Raw genomic sequence first — 17132 nt, forward strand, 5'->3', positions numbered from 1 at the left:
AAAATGCAAGAAGGGGAGTTCTGAATCTTCATCTACAATATGATGAAAGGATTTAAAACAAGGTTAGAGGGGATGAAAGGTGAGTTAGAAATACTAAAAAAGAATCAGAAAGAGGTTTTGAATTCAATGAAAGAGTCAATAAAGGAAATGAAGTCAGCAATAGAAAGAAATTCTGGAAGATTAGATGAAATGGAAAGTAGAATATCACTGTTAGAAGACAGTTCATCCAACACTAAAAACATAGTCAATAGTATGCAGAAGTCATTACAGCAACAAAACCTAAACATACAGCAAATTTGGGACAACATGAAATGCCCTAATTTACGGATAAAAGGCATTGAAGAAGGGATAAAGGTACATACCAGGGGCATCCATAATCTCTTCACATAAATAATTTTGGAGAATTTACCAAATGTGGAATGAGAGATAGATATTCATGTTCAAGAGACATACAGAACACCATTAAGACAAGATCGAAGAAGAACCTCCCCACGCAACATAATAGTCAAAATGACTGACATAGAGGCCAAGGAAAAGATCTTAAAAGCAGTGAGAACAAAAGGTCAGGTGACACACAGAGGCAAAACAATAAGAATCACCCAGACTATACAACCCAGGTCATGAATGCCAGAAGAGACGGTATGACGTGATCCAGACCTCGGAGGAAAATAACTTCCAACCAAAGCTGTTCTATCCAACAAAACTACTATTCAAAGTCAAAGGTGAAATTAAAGTGTTTAAAGATAAACAAAATCTCAAAAAATTTATGAATTAAAAGCCAACACTAGAGAAAATACTTAAAGAAATAAACCATAAAGAAGAACAAAGAAGCAGACTTCAGGACCAGAGAAGAGAGGAAAGTGATTAGAGGGGCTTCTAAGTAAGGAAGAAAGAAAAAGCTACCAAACAGATGACAGAACACAAAATGACAGAAAACAAAAATCATATTTCAATAATAACTCTTAACATCAGAGGACTTAACTCACCAATCAAAAGACATAGATTGGCAATGTAGATAAAAAAAACTTAACCCAAATATATGCTGTTTGCAAGAAACTCACCTAACAGCCAAAGACACTCACATACTGAAAGTGAAAGGATGGAAAAAGATATACCATGCTACTGGAGAACAAAAAAGGGCAGGGGTAGCAATCCTGATATCCAACAAAACAGACTTTAAACTAAGACACATCAGAAGAGACAAATCAGGGCACTTCCTTTTATTAAAAGGAACAATACACCAAGATGATATAATGATAGTAAATGTTTATGCTCCAAATGTGAATGTAACCATGTTTGTAAAACAAACCCTTCAGGACATCAGATCTAAAATAGACCCAAATTCAATAATTCTGGGAGACTTCAATACACCTCTCACACCACTGGATCGATCTTCAATGCAAAAGTTGAATAAAGACTTTTTAGAACTAAAGAAAACTATAAAACAAATGGACCTAATAGACATATACAGAACATTTCATCCAGAAACTACAGAATACACATTCTTCTCATCAGCCAATGGAATCTTCTCCAAAATAGATCACATCCTGGTACACAAAGAAAGCACCAGCAAATTCAAAAGATGTAATATAATTCCTTGCATCTTTTCAGATCATAATGCAATTAAAGTAGAAATCAACAACAAGAAACTCAAAAGAAACTATGCAAATACGTGGAGACTGAATGATACACTATGAATGATGAATGGGTAAGAGCAGAAATTAGGAAAGAAATAAAGAAATTTTTGGAAATAAATGAAAACAGAGACACAACTTACCAAAATCTCTGGGATACTATGAAGACAGTATTAAGAGGAAAGTTCATTGCATTGAGTGCCCACATAAGAAGGACTCAGAATCACCAAGTTCAGACCCTATTGGCACCACTCAAGGACCTACAAAGACTGCAACAGTCCAACCCCAAAGCCAGAAGAAGACAGGAAATTATTAAAATTCAAGCAGAAATAAATTAAATAGAGAACAAAAAAAAAAACAATTCAAAGAATCAACAAAACAAAAATCTGGTTCTTTGAAAAGGCTAATAGAATTGATAACCCCTGGCCAACCTAACCAAAAGAAAGAGAGAATCAATGCAAATTACTAAAATCAGAAATGCAAAAGGAGACATCACCACAGATAGTGAAGAAACTACTTTAAAAATTTATACTCCAATAGACAAGAAAACATGGAAGAAATTGATAGATTCCTAAACACAGTTAACCTACCTAAACTGAACCAAGAGTACATAGCAAGCCTAAACCAACCAATGAAATAGAAATTGCAATAAAAATTCTTCCATCAAAGAAAAGCCCAGGCCCAGATGGGTTTCCAGCTGAATTCTACAAAGCCTTCAGTAAAGAACTAATACCAATACTTCATAACTTATTCCAGGAAATTGAAAGAGAAGGAACTCTCCCAAATTCCTTCTACAAGCCCAGTATCACATTAATCCCCAAACCAAATAAAGATACCTCAAGAAAGAAAAACTATAGACCAATATATTTAATAAACATAGATGCAAAAATTCTAAACAAAATACTAGCCATACGCATTCAAACCCATATCAAGGGAATAATTCACCATGACCAAGTTGGTTTCATCCTGGAAAATCAAGGTTGGTTCAACATATGCAAATCAATACATGTCATCCACCACATAAATAGAAACAAGAATAAAAACCACATAATCATAGCAATAGATGCTGAAAAAGCCTTCGACAAAATCCAACACCCATTTATGTTAAAAACACTACAGAAAATTGCAATAAAAGGAACGTACCTCAACATCATTAAGGCAATATACAACAAACCCAAAGCCAACATTATACTGAATGGGAAAAACTGCAAGAATTCCCCCTAAAATTAGGAACAAGACAAGGATGTCCACTATCACCACTCCTCTTCAATATAGTCCTTGAGACTCTTGCCACAGCAATAAAACAAGAGAAGAAAATCAAAGGGATTCAAATAGGAAGAGAGGAATTAAAATTTTCCTCATTTGCAGATGACATGATCCTTTACCTAGAAGACCCTAAGAACTCAACCAAAAGACTTCTGGACATAATTTAAAAATTCAGCAAAGTTGCAGTATACAAAACCAACCTAAAGAAATCAGAGGCTTTTCTTTATACCAACAATGAATCCACAATGAAAGAAATAAAACATTCAATTCCATTCACTATAACCTCAAAACCAATAAAATACCTAGGAATAAACTTAACACAAAATGTAAAAGACCTCTACAACAAAAACTATAAAACATTAAAGAAAGAAATTGAAGAAGACCTTGGAAGATGGAAAGACCTCATGTGCTCGTGGATAGGCAGAATAAATATCATCAAAATGGCCATTCTGCCAAAAATGATTTATAGATTCAATGCAATTTTCATCAAAATACCAACTACATTCTTCACAGACCTAGAAAAAGCAATCATGATCTTTATATGGAGAAGAAAAGACCCAGAATAGCCAAAGCAATTCTCAGCAACAAGAATCATGCAGGAGGCATCACAATCCCAGACTTCAAACTATACTCTAGATAAATAGTAGTAAAAACAGCATGATACTGGCACAATAACAGGTACACTGACCAGTGGAACAGAATAGAAGATACAGAAACAAATCCACACACCTACAGTCAATTAATCTTTGACAAAGGGGCCAAACTCATACATTGGAGAAAAGACAGCCTTTTCAACAAATGGTGCTGGGAGAACTGGCTATCCATTTGTAGAAAGATGGAACTAAACCCCTATATCTCACCATGTACAGGAATCAACTCGAGATGGATCAAAGACTTAGAAATCAGACCAGAGACTGTGAAGTTATTAGAGGAGAACATAGGCTCATCACTACAACATATAGGCACAGGCAGCAACTTTCTCAACAAAACTTCCAAAGCTCAGGAAATTAAAGCAAGAATCAACAAGTGGGATAGCATCAAACTAAAAAGCGTCTTCTTGTCAAAGGAAACCACCAGGAACCTAAAGAGGAAGCCGACAGAATGGGAGAAGTTCTTTACCAGTCACCACTCTGATAGGAGGCTAATATTCAGTATATACAAAGAGCTCAAAAGACTCTGCACTAGCAAAACAAACAACCCAATCAAGAAATGGGCAACTGAAATGAATAGACACTTTACAAAAGAGGAGATACAAATGGCCAATAGATTCATGAAAAGATGTTCTTCATCATTAGCCATCAGGGAGATGCAAATCAGAACTACGCTGAGATTCCATCTAACCCCAGTCAGATTGGCAAGCATAAAGAAATCAAACAATAATAAATGCTGGCGAGGATGTGGGGAAAGAGGAACTCTTTTACATTGTTGGTGGGAGTGCAAACTAGTTCAGCCACTATGGAGATCTGTGTGGAGATTCCTTAGAAAACTGGGAATAGATCCACCATACGATCCAGCTTTACCACTCCTGGGTATTTTTCCAAAGGGGTTGAAAATAGAGAACTACAGCAACAAATACATACCTATGTTCATAGCAGCACAATTTGTAATAGCCAAAATTAGGAAACAACCTAGGCCCCCATCAACAGATGAATGGTTTGCAAATTTATGGGAAATACACACAATGGAATTCTATTCAGCTATAAAGAACAAAATCACGTCATTCGTAAGAAGATGGAAAGGGCTGGAAAACATTATGTTAAGTGAGATCAGCCAAACACAGAAAGAGAAGGGACATATGTTTCCTCTAATATGCCCAAACGAGTGAGCATTGGGGATACCAGAGGGACTCCAGATAATGGAAGGGAAATCTCAGCAAAGTTTGAATGGAAAACTAAGAGAAGAAGGAGGCTGAACTTGATTGATGAGCGGCTATTTCCAAATAGGTGTAAAAGTACGAATACAGCAAGGTTATCCTGGGTATTAAGTATCAGAAGGGGGGAAGGGAAATGAGGGGGGGGCACTAAATACAGATTAAATGTATAACATTTACTTTCAATAAAATAAAATAAAATAAATAAAATTTATTATAATACAAAAAAAGAAGGTGGGTCCCTAGGCATATGCTTTTAGAGTTTGTTTCTGGCCTTTATAATATGAGAGAAGAGCTTGTTTCTCCTTTTCTCTACTCCTACCACTTGCCCTGAGCTCCATATACTGGCATGACATGAACTGATTCCTGAAATCTCCAGAACTATGAACAAATGAAATCTTTTTGCCTCTAAGTTTGAGGGTCAGTTTGTGTGTATTATGGCAATGAGAATGCTGACTGCAAAACTAGGTCAATTCATATGTATCATTACCAAATTATTAATACAAATTCAGTTATTACTTTTATTCAAGTATAACTCTAAAGTACAATCACCATTAACAATAAAATAACTCCTTTTTTGGAAAGACCTACAGGGAAATTATATGTGACTTAAGTTTAGTACTATAAAGTAAATACAAATAAAATCCAAAGAAACTGAAATATGTTTCTGGCTATTTCTACCTTGACATCTCCATTTTTTAAAATTAGTTGTTACTTGAGACAAGTAAAACAAATATGTATCTAAGTGAAATGTAACTAAAATTTTAAGAATTATTTAACTGTATTTTTTCTTTCCACAAAAGATCCAAATAGAGAAGTTAAAAATAATTAAATGTTCTAAAGAAATCATGTGAGTATGAAAAAATGAGCAGTAAGAAAAAAAGACATGTGCTGTAAATGATTTACATACTAGATAGCAGGCCTCTGACAAATAGGGTTTTCATTTCATTTTGTTTTTGGTATTTAACTCTGCATAATTTAAAGTTGAGTTCACTTTGTCACACTTCAGGATACTTAATCTCTTTAAAATGACATCATTGAACAGTATCATATTTCAGGTGGAAATTAAAACCAGGCAACTAAGAAGTAACACACATCATGAAAATGTTAATCAAAAATAATTTTTAAATGCTGGAATTTAAAATAAATGCACATAAAGCAAGAGTTAAAACATTTTATTAAATTCTGATCACTAATATACCTCCTTATTTTCCATACCAAGCAATAATTTGAGTTTCAATAATTTTGCTTATTTTTAATTGTTAATATATTTAAGGTGGATGATAAGTATAGCTGTAGTTGTATGAAACAAAGGAAGTTTATCTGTTTTATTGTGTTCTGTTTTATTTTTGTTTCTTTTAGTTTTTTGAGTGCAGCAGACTGAAGAAAGATATTTTGTTTTATAATCATAATACTTTAAATGGAGAAAATGCACATAAATTATTTTTTATTTTTTATTTTTTGGTGGTACTGGGGTTCCTGGAAACCCCTCTACCTCCGGGCTACACTCCCAGACCTATTTTTTTATAATTTTTTATTTGGATACAGGGTCTCTTAAGCCAAGGCGGCTTGATTCGAACCTGCACAATGCTCCTGTCTTGCCTTGTGGGGATTACAAGCGTGTGTCACTATGCCCGTTGCTAAAAATTATTTTGGAAGACAGAACAATTAATAAAACTATTTTTTAAATGTGGAAGCAGATTAGAAAAATTATCTCATAAAACTTTGTGATATCATTAGCACTTAAAGTAAAAGAATCACAAATGAAAATGAGAATTAAAAAAGATAGAGAGAGGCTAGGTATGATGGCACATGCTTGTAATCCCCACACTTGGGAGGCTGAGACAGGAGGATTGCACAGGTTTGAAGCCAGTCTCAGCTACTGAGGCTCTCAGCAACTTAGTGAGACCCTGTTTTGAAATAAAATATATAAAAAAAAGATATAGAGAACTTCTTGGATTAGATTTGTGAGTGGGAGAGATTTAGAGACAAAGAAGAAAACCAGGCATGGAAAAGTGGCCAAAATGTCATGAACTCCAGAACAAATAATATAACAAATAGTAAGCTGATGGTATATTTGATAATAATTTTTGTTTTGTCATTGAGTTACAGAAAATTTAAAATACTTTTACATTTAAATACATTCTGAAACTAATCTCCCTTCAAAATATCCTTCCAATATATATTACTGTTATACTTCATATTTGTATAACAATATGGATTAAGTGTAGATTTTACATAGTATTGAATTTAGAGTTTATATTTATCACATTAATATATATGTACTGTACTTCCTTTTCTCTCTTCAACAAGCCAGCATGCAAATCCTTCCTTCCTTTTAAAAATATTCCTTGTAAGAGTTTTAGATGTACTAATAACTTAGTAAGGTTTAGTTTGTACAATTGAATAGTTATCAATGTTCTCTAGAATGCTGACAATATCTACAAATTTGTTTAACCTCTAAAAATTTATTGAAAGTTCTGGATGCACTCTGGCTTAGTATATGAGAAGAATATAAAATTTTCTATATTTGATTGTTACAATTCTTGACTATATTACTATTTGCATTTTACTCTAACAATATGGTTGTATTATTCACTATAGGTAAACCAAGTACATGAAAAAATTACTTGTGTGTGTGTGTGTGTGTGTGTGTGTGTGTGTGTGTGTTGTTGGGAATTGAACCTAGGGCTGCTTGCACACCATGCATGCACACTGCTGTTGAGCTATACCACAATCCCTGCTTTTATTTTTTAACATATGACCAAAAATAAGTAGAAATAAAATTCTGAAAAATAATTGAAAATGTATTCTTATGGGAATGTCCCTGGAGAATTTATGAATTTATAGTTGAAAACACATTTAAAGGCCTTCGAGGCCGGAATCGGAGCCTGCCGAGGGGTAAGGCTAGTGCAGGGGCCAACGGCCGGCATCGGAGCCAGCCATGAGACAAGGCTACTACTGGGGCCTTCAAGGCCAGGATTGGAGCCTGCCGAGGGGTTAGGCCGATACCAGGGCCAGCAAGGCTGGGATCGGGGCCTGCCATGAGGCAAGGCCAGTACTGGGGCCTCTGAATCCAGGATCAGAGCCTGCCAAGGGGTTAGGCCGGTGCCAGGGCCAGTGGCTGGCATCGGAGCCTTCCGTGAGGCAAGGCCGGTACTGGGGCCTCCGAGGCTGGGATTAGAGCCTGCCAAAGGGTTAGGCCGGTGCCAGGGCCAGCGCGGCCGGGATCGGAGCCTGCCGTGAGGCAAGGCCAGTGCTGGGGCCTCCGAGGTCGGGATTGGAGCCTGCCAAGGGGTTACCCCGGTGCCAGGGCCAGTGAGACTGGGATTTAGAGCCTGCCATGAGGCAAGGTCGGTGCTGGGGCCTCCAAGGCCGGGATGGGAGCCTGCTGAGGGTTTAGGCCGGTTCCGGGCCAGCAGCCGGCATCGGAGCCTTCTGTGAGGCAATGCTGCTACTGAGGCCTCGAGGTCAGGATCGGAATCAGCCGAGGGGTTAGGTCAGTGTAGGGGCCAGCAAGGCCAGAATCAGGACCTCCCATGAGGCAAGGCCGCTGTTTGAGCCAGCAAGATCTGGATCAGTCCACCGGGTAGCCAGGCCACTACTGGAGCCATCAAGAGTAGGATCGGTACTTGCAACGCGGCTTGCACAGAGAAATATTGCAGAAAATAAAAACCAGATGTTTCCCCTAATCAGCAATAACTAGGAGGAAAGGGGCAACAGGAAGAGGTTGAGTTATAGAAAGGGCCCTATAGTGAAGCAATTAAGGTGACCAATCAGAGGGTATGGAATAGGGGAGGATGGAGCCTCTTTAAAACTCAGGAGGTACATAAACAAATGTATCAAAGTTAATCACCAAACAAGCATGGGATCTAGGGAGGGGGAGGGAATAGGATGGGGACTGGATGAGGGCTAATTGGATGATGTGTGCTTGTATATCCTCTCAAGTCTTATATTCCAATGTGATATATGATTACAATGAACCAATAAAAATAAATTAAAAAAAACACATTTAAAAACTATTCACATTTTTTTTTTGGTGGTATTTGGGATGGAACCCTTCTACCTCTGGGCTACACTCCCAGACTTATTTTATATTTTTTTATTTGGAAACAGGGTCTCTTAAGCCAGCATGGCTGGCTTCAAACCAGCGCAATCCTTCTGTCTCCGCCTCCCAAGCGCAGGGATTACAAGTGTCCACCACCACGGCTGGCCACATTTTCTTATTACATAGGATTATGAAATTTATTCATCAGATTAGTAATAAAATGTGTTTTTAATTTTTACTGTTCACCAGCTAATTCAGAATTAAAATCATGAACCCCAAAAATGCGAATAACCATTTATTCTCTGTTATTTTAGAACCACTAATAAGTTAAATTTACAATTTTAATAGTAGTTAAAATAATATCAACTCTACAAGTGAGTGCCACCATCCAAGGTAGCGTTATCTTTTTTTAAAAAAAATTGGGGCTGGGCGTTGTGGTACACACTTGTAATCCCAGCATTTGGGAGATGGAGACTGCATCTAGGTTCCCAAAGAGCCCAGTTACTTAGTGATGCACTTTGCACATCAGTGAGATATTGTTTCAAAAAAATAAATAAAAGACTAAAAAATAGTACTGGGGGTGTAGCTCGGAGGTAGAATGTCCCTGGGTTCCATCCCCAGTATTGTAAAAAATAAAAAATATAAAAATAAATAAATAAATAAAACTTAAAAATTGGTGTGTACAATCATAACATATAAATCACAAGAAGGATCAGAGTTATAAAATCACACATGCACAGGGCCCTGTGTTTCCTTCCCGATCTCACCCTTCTCCCTCCTCCTCCCCGTATGCAGCATCAATGACAATTCATGTGTTTTGATAACTTCATATATGATCATAGTATTACCCATAGAGTTTTCTTCATCAAGTCTTCCTTTTTGCATCCCACCTCTCTTTCAGAATTTCTTTCCACTATTCTGCTATAATTTCTACTTATTTACTGGAAATCCCTTTTTGTTTTTTAATTTCTCCATCGTCCACATACAAGAGCGAAAATATGACCATTCACTTTGTGAGACTGGCTAATTTTGATTAGCATATTTTCTAATTCCATTCATTCTTCCGCAAATGACAGAATTTTGTTCTACATCATGGCTGCATAAAATTTCACTGTGTTCCCTGTTTTTAAACTAAAATTCAAAATAAAGGCAGCTTCCAAAAACATTTTTAAAGATAAGAATGAAAGTGTATTTATAGAATTCTGAGTAGAGGGAGCTACATTGAGAAATGATAACAAAACTGAAGAACAGAAACCACAGCAAAACATCAAGTAGTAGAAAGACATGAGCCTTCTTCAAAAAAAGAACACCTCCAGGGTGCGTCCGTAACAAGCGCTCTTGCAATATAACTTGGGAAAGGTACTGGCTTTTCCTTCTCAGGGACTCAGATCTAACTCAATGCCAAACAGAACTTTTCACGAAGGATCAAAATTACAATGAGAACATGAGCATTCATGTTCTTTCACGAAAATGGATTCTTTTATTTTTAACTATATAAGAATTCATGAGTATTTTTACTTAATATTATAATTATCTTCTCTGCACAGTACAACAATTTATACCTCATTCAGAAATGAATGTTTACTCTTGCACTAAAATATCTCAGTGACAAACTGTATAATGTAATCCAATTTAACAATTCTGTTATAAGGCAATATTTAACTGTTAGTGCTTATTTAGAAATGAACCAATCAAAGGGACAATCAATACAACTTTTTCCTCATGTATATTCTGATAAAGTGCTTCTACATTTTGTTTCACTATTCTTAAAATCCATTTAGTAGCATATTTCATATATATAAATATATAGCATATTTCATATATATAAATTTATTTTTGGTGGTACTGGGTGTGGAACCCAGGGGGTTTTCTACCTCAGGGCTACACTCCCAGACCTATTTTGTACTTTATTTGGAAACAGGGTCTCACTAAGTTGCAGAGAGCCTCACAAAATAGCTGAGGCTGGCTTTAAACCTGTGTGATCCTCCTGCCTCAGCCTCCCAAGTGCTGGGATTACAAGTGTGCACTACCACGCCTGGATCTCATACTGTATTTTTTAAAGGATTTAATAAGCATGTTTTGTGTGATAATTTAAATATCACATTATCAAGGGGTAAATTGTGTAGAATTGGCTTCTTGAACAATGACTTTTACTGATATGATTTCTACCACAAAACATTAATTTAGCTCCTTTAAATTATTTAAGGCAACAATTCTTAAAATTGAAGATTTCTCACCTTAGACATTACTATTTTCTTCTATTTGTTGTCTGCTGCCCTTCATATCTGCTGCCTATAAGATAATGAAACTATGTTTTCTCTATACTGATGAGAATTAATGTGACAGGGAAATAATTCTCACCCATCAGAAACCAACTGAAGACAAATCTATATATTTAATTACAAAATTGATTAAACATATATTAGTAGTAGTTGTTTTATGCTTGACACTGAACTTCAAAAAAAAAAAAAGATTAAAATACAGACCAAGACATCATGGAAGCCAAAGACTAATATCAGAAAGGCAAAAGTTAAATATCTATAAAACAATGTGATACATTTGACTGTTTTTTGTCAGCTCTAGAGAGGCAATATGACTTTCTGGGAAAGGAGACTCAGGGAGATTATAATCTTTACCTTGCTTATAGACTCCCTTACTGACTTTTAAAAAGTAAGTTGAAACATTGCTTAGGCTCACCAACAGATATTAGAATATGTCACCCTTTTATAAGAGACTCTGGCATGACTAATATATTGAGCTGAAGGCAAAGATCAAGAAAGGGATATAAGAAAATACGTGTTTTTAAGTTGCTAAATTCTTGCTAGCTTGTTATACATCAAGAGCTAACTAACAGAGAATTCTATATAACTGCAATATCAATTGAGATGTTAAGTAAGTGGCTGAATTCATTGTTGGGGTCAGTGTGTGGTGAAGCCTAAGTACCACGCAGAGAATATCAAGGCAAGCAGATGAGACACAGTGGCGCTGGGCACCGAACTGTAAGTGGCTTAGGCTTCAGGAGCAGCGAGTCCAGGAAAGTTTGAAGTGGAAAGTAAGGAAGCAGCAGTCACCCAGGAGAAGTTGTACATCATTTCAGGGGACCAGGGCTTTTAATCACTTTGTCATCGAAGAGTGTAGATGGAGCAGAAAAGAGGGAGGCTTGAGTGTGATTTAGATAGATCACTCTTATAAAGAGGAAGAACTTAGGACAGGCAAGATTGGTGATGTCTTAGGAAGAGCTAATCTTTATTGGGCGCTAATGTGACAGGAGCTCTTATACCTCATTTAGCATCCATAAGCCTCACTTAAGTGACAGAAACTCCTCTACCCCATTTAACATCTTCAAGCCTCCTTCAAAAGTTTTAGTTGTGATCATTTTTAATACAAGGAAGTTTAGGTAAGGAGGATTTAAGTCAGTTTATAAAATTTATGGAAGTAGCAATAATTGTCAAAGCTGTGATTTAGATGCAATTCATTGTACCCCAGACACCAGGTGCTGCCCATGTGTGGAGGGGCCTGAAGCTGATGCAGTGACAGATTTTATCATATGGAAGAGAATCCTTATCAGAAAGGCATCCTTTCACGTCTACCTTCCTGGCTTCATCTCTACCCATTTTCATTGGTTTCTTCTTACAACTCTTTTTGCTATTTATTTATTTATTTATTTACTTACTTATTTATTTTTTGCATTACTGGGAATGGAACCCAGGGGGTACTCTACCTCCTAGCTACACTGCCAGTCCGATTTCTTATTGTTAATTTTGAAAATAAGGTCTCACTAAGTTGCAGAGGGCCTCACTAAGTAGCTGAGGCTGTCTGCAGACCATGATATCCTCCTGTCTCAGCCTCCCAAATGCTGTGATTACAAGCGTGCGCCAACTCTCCTGGATCTGCTTCTTTCCTTGATTTGGCTTCTCTTGTTCTTTTTCCAGTAAACATCTCTCTGGTCTGAATCCTCTGTTTCTTTCCTCTTGTCTCTTCCCATTCTAATGTAAAGTTCTTAAAAGTTTTCTTATTCTTCCACTGTATTCATTCCTTCCACTAAGTTTATCTCAGGTGGTAAACTCAAAAGAGACAAGAACCTCGGTGTAAGGTACTGATGCCCTGGCTTTCTACATGGCCTGTTCTTCAGCGTGTTTTTTTTGCCATTCGTGCCTGGTTTCACTATCAGGATAAGAAAAACAGTAGAATCATTTGAATTGAGACATGAAGGTACGAGTCCAAATGCAATGTGCCCAGTTTGAATCTGTTAAAAGCCAGCAAAGCCTGACTGTTAACTAAAAACAGACACTTCCGAGATTCAGTTTAGTTCATTTAGGATAAGGATCAAGAACATAAAAAATATGGCATAGTGTTGCTTCGAAGTTTTGCTATTGTTGTTCATTAATCTTTCCCATAGTAACAGTTTGGAAACTGGGGTTAAATACTAGATGTATTGCTTACAATCAACATGCCATGAGAAAAATTTTATGTCCTGTCCCTCATTTTTTCTGCACCTTGTAATAATACCTACCTTGAAGAATTTAGAAGACAAATGTGCAGTAATTGAGTCTAAATAAAAAAAACAACCTTTCAAATATAAAAATCCGATGGAGTGACAATATAAAATTTGATCTATTGCTAGATTTTTTTCATATAGTTAGGGAACATATACTACTTTCTTGCCTGAATCCTTACCAGGTAAATATATACAGGTTGAATAAGTTTTAGAAAGTATTTCCTTAAAGTCAAAAGTGTTATGATACACCAATAAAAAGTTATCGAACGTTTTTTTTAACAAAAACTAAGACTATATTATGAGCACAAGAAATTGTCTAAAATGTGTCTTACAATAATTACAGTTTAGTGTAATATCTGCTCTAAAAGATAAACAGAAATTGAAAAATTAACAATATAAACTGCCTACTAATATAAACTTATTAAAGTATATATGACCTGGAAAACAATTTTTTACTGGCATTATTTCTATTCTGCTATGATGACTACAGAATGTGAGGAAATGATTGGATATTGTAGTAAATGGATTAGTGATAGCATTGTTAAAAAAGTATAATTTATAAATACAATATTCATTCCTGTGATTGCTTTTATGATCACCGCTATATCCTTTCTTTTGATTTGGCTATGATTTATCACATTTTCATCCCTGCAGCAGAGTTAAATATTAAGAAAAAAGGTCATTGTACAAATAATATATCATGTTTTGTGTTCTTATTATAATGATTGAATGTAACAAAATATGTATTGCTAAGGCACACTTGGGCCAGCACAGGAATTATACTCAACTGAGAACAAAGTTAATACGTCCACTCATTTAGAAAAATGACTATTTTTTTCTAGAAGCTCACTCTAAAGGCATTAATCACCTGTAGTCCAATGTGTGTAGTCACACCAGTTCACTGTTTCTGCCCATAACTGCTTCAAGTGTCACTATGGGAGTTTATGTCTCACTTTAAATGTTGGCATATTCCTTTAACCTTATATGCCTTCAGTATTTTACATGAATAGAGTTCAGATGATAATAGCATGACTACTACATTGGACTAGTTACACAGTTTTGTAACATAATACATTAAATGTTTGCCATAATGTCTAACATAAAGAAGAAATAAAATAACTATAATTTTAATCAGAACACAGGCAGGCTGCATTCTCAATTAACTGAGACATCCCCTCTTGCTATGACAGGAAACAAGCCTGTTTGCTCTGTGCTGAGCAAGTTACTACAGTGAGTGATGAGCCCTCTAGCAACTACATAAAGCATATGTGGAGGGTGTGTGAGGAACAGAGAGGTGGGCTGTGAATGAGTAATGATGAAAGGATTCCTTCATCAGAGAGGGTTGAAGAGGGACATTTTTAATGTACATGATGTACATTCACAAACATATCAAAGCTAATCATTAAAACAAACATAAGAAGGAGGGAGAGGGGAGCGGATGGGGTGGGAATTGGGGAAGGGCTAAATGAGTGATGTGTGCATGTATGTACACACAAGTTCTTTACCCCAATAAGATGTATGAATATAATGCACCAATAAAAAATAAATAAATAAAAATAAAAATAAAAAAATGAAAAAATGAAAAGATGTATAGGGAATTAAAGGACCTCTCTTAAAGAGACAACACTGATGTTCTTTCAAAATTTTGTTTTAATTCAAACACTTCATACTTTGACACTGCTGACATTTAAAAAAAATTCTTTAAACAATTTACAACGCAAAACAGAAAACTGCCGAGTCTCTGGCTAGGGCCAAGTGATCCATGCTGAAATCTAAAAGTATTGCTATTCCTTAGTGATATCTTCCTTCCATAAGCTGATGCTTATTGTGATAAAAAGAAAGGAAAAAAAAATAAGTTTCTCCAGCAGTTTGCTTTTCCCTATTAGGGCCAAGCCAGAAAGCTAAGCAACCTTGTAATAAACCAGACTGCCCCATTCCAGCTTTCCCAGGGTCCATTGTTGAGACTGCATGTGGGCTGCTTCTCCCCTGAGAATGGTTTTGACTTATCCCTAGTTAGACTACAGGCTTCCTACTCTGACTCCAGGGGCACTATGTGCAAGGATGCATTTGTGCAGCAAAGATCTCACTAGGCCGTGTTCCAGTTGGTTGAAATTCAACTCGGTTGTGTGGTCACCTCAGTGATGAAACAGCAAGAATGTAATGGCACTTTATTATATTGTCTTTCTTCCTTCTTAGAGTAACTATTGTGACTTGCACAGATTTAATTGAAATCTATCAACTTGATGTATTTTATGTCTAGTTAATATGCATTGCAGAGAAAAATGTCTATATGCTATTAACACATTTCTTTAGTATGCTTTATATTATATCAATATAGTATTTCTGTGAAATACATGTCAGATAAAATATTTTATTACTTATTTATTTCTCATTTCTGACTATGTGCTACCTGATTAATACTTGACATATATTTTCTCCCAAGTTAAGGAAATGAATTTCACAATTAAATAAAAATAACCGTAATTAAAGAAAAAAGGTAACACTTCTCCTTATTGTTTTATTTATAAGACAAGGATGTCCATTATCACCACTTCTCTTCAATATAGTACTAGAGACTTTAACCAGAGCAATAAGGCAAGAAAAGGAAATCAAAGGAATAAAAATAGGAAAAGAAGAACCCAAATTTTCACTATTTGCAGATGACATGATACTATATTTAGAAAACCAAACAAACTCAACCAAAAGGCTTATGGAACTGATCACAAATTCAGCAAAGTGTCTGGATACAAAATCAATCTTAAAAATTCAGAAGCTTTTCTGTACACCAACCAAAAATTCACTGAAAAAGAAATTCAGAAAACACTTCCACTCAGGATCTCCCACAGAAAAATAAAATACTTATGAAGAAACTTAAACAAGGAGGTAAAAGATCTCTACAAAGAAAATTATAAAACATTGAAAAAAGAAATAAAAGATCTTTTATTTATTTATTTATTTTTTTATTGGTGTATTGTAATTATACATGACATTGGAATACAAGATTTGAGAGGATATACAAACACACATCATCCAATTACCCTCATCCAATCCCCATCCCATTCCCTCCCCCTCCCTCGATCCCATACTTGATTGTTGATTATCTTTGATACATTTGTTTATGTACCTCATTTTTTTTTTTTGGTGGTACTGGGGTTCCTGGAAGCCCTTCTACCTCCGGGCTACACTCCCAGACCTATTTTTACATTTTTATTTGGAAAGAGGGTCTCCTAAGCCAGCACGCACGGCTGGCTTCGAACCTGCGCGATCCTCCTGTCTCTGCCTCCCAAGAGCGGGGATTACAAGCGTGCGCCACCACGCCCAGCAATGTACCTCATTTAAAGAGGTTCCATCCTCCCCCATCCCATTTCCTCTGATTGGTCACCTTAACTGCTTCTCTATAGGGCCCTTTCTACAACTCAAACTCCTCCTTTTACCCCTTTCCTCCTAGTTTTTGCTAATTAGTGGAAGCATCTGATTTTGATTTTCTTTGATGTTTCTATGTGCATACCCCACGGCAAGTTCCAATCCCACTCTTGACGGCCCCAGTATAGGCCTGGCCACCAGTAGGATTCTCTGATCCCTACCTTGCGGGCCTCAGCACAGGCCTTGCCTCAGTGGAGGCCCCGATCCTGGCCTTGCTGGCCCCCACACCAGCTTAACCCCTCGGCTGTCTCCGATCCTGGCCTCGGAGGCCTCAGCACCGGCCTTGCCTCACGGCTGGCTCTGATCCTGGCCTTGCTGACCCTGGCACTGGCCTAACCCCTCGACAGGCTTCTATCCTGGCCTCAGAGGCCCCAGCACCGGCCTTGCTTTACA

The sequence above is a fragment of the Muscardinus avellanarius genome (assembly GCF_963383645.1).
Source record: "Muscardinus avellanarius genome assembly, chromosome: 1".
In the NCBI taxonomy this organism is placed as follows: domain Eukaryota; kingdom Metazoa; phylum Chordata; class Mammalia; order Rodentia; family Gliridae; genus Muscardinus; species Muscardinus avellanarius.